We start from the raw sequence: 1,400 nt of genomic DNA, 5'->3' as shown, positions 1-1,400 counted from the left end.
AAGAATTTGCGTTTGGGGTTGGTGAGGTTATGGGTTATGGTATCTTCGGGGGTTGAGGGGAGGATGGGGGGAGGGGTTTTTAAGTTAGCGTGAAAATGTCTTCAATGTTCAGTTGGTCATTCTTTAAGTATCACTTTTCAGAGCTCCCCCTCATTTCTCTCTCTCTCTCTCTCCCTGTTGCAGAGATGTGGTATGGGCAAGTCTTTTGGTATCTGATAAAAAGACTTTAATTTTTACCCCATATATTGGCGACATCCTTCTAATTCTGGCGGCAGTGTCCAAACAAAGTTGACGAAAAAAACAAAACAGCGCGTGTGACATTGTGTCTGGTTTCACTCAATTTGTGCTGTCATTCACAAAGTTCTCAAGGTCTAGATGCTGATCGCTGTTTGTTACTGCTGTTGCTGTGTAGTTTTTGTTGCTGTTAATTCTGATGTCATTGCCAATGTTTAGGATGTCCAACAAACTGCTGTCCGGACGGAAAGCAGATTATGCAAATTCTTGAGGACCTTCACATCCTCACAAACAACATTGCAATAAAAATCGTGAGTTTAAATTCTGAACAAAAATATACTTTATTGCTGAATAGAAACTTAAATTATATGAATTTTCCTGCAGAAATTCTTACTTCAGAAAATAGTCATGTGTTTTGGTCAAAGTTCAAGATGATAAACAAAGATGGCGAAGGGATAGAGAAGAACTAAGATATATATGTAATGCAGGCGCAAAATCGCTGGATATTATAGCTTGAAATTTATGCAAAACAAGAAAAAACACTGGTTAAAGTGTGAAATATATCATCGGTTGTACGGAACAATAGAAAAAAAATAAAATATTTTCGAAAAACTCTTTGGAGATAAGAAGACTAGGGATGCTAAATTGAATGTCTCTGGTGTTTGTAAACACGCGAGAGAAACCGAATAGAATGATGTGGGAATTGTGAAATATTATGCAAAATTACACGGAGTTTGATGGAGGAGCATGAAATCATATGCAGGCGCTGTTGCAGCGTTATAAAAGGCATTTGAATTTATGCATCGTAATAATAAAGTATGGCTCGGAATAGCATGGGACCGAATGATAAATATGACAGACGCCAGGCGCAAGGCGTGGCGTTGGGTCCCGGATTTAAAAAGCAAACAAAGATGTCTCTATTCTGGGCTATTTTGACAAATATTCGTGCCCACCCAACTACCCCAACAATACCCGGATTCTACCAGTTATGCGTAAGCTTTTCTGCAGCATAAATAGATTTATCGTAAACGTGCAGCAATTCAAATCAGATTCCAACAATATTTTTTTCACGACGGACAAATCCACGTCCAAACATCAACGCATGCGTGACTAAGCATCATTAACCGTGACTTAATGCTGTAAAACGTCACACCAACGTGTTTCAA

Source organism: Macrobrachium rosenbergii, chromosome 21 (genome assembly GCF_040412425.1).
Source record: "Macrobrachium rosenbergii isolate ZJJX-2024 chromosome 21, ASM4041242v1, whole genome shotgun sequence".
Classification (NCBI taxonomy): domain Eukaryota; kingdom Metazoa; phylum Arthropoda; class Malacostraca; order Decapoda; family Palaemonidae; genus Macrobrachium; species Macrobrachium rosenbergii.
The sequence above is the reverse complement of the archived record's forward strand: the minus strand, read 5'-3'. Positions refer to the sequence as shown.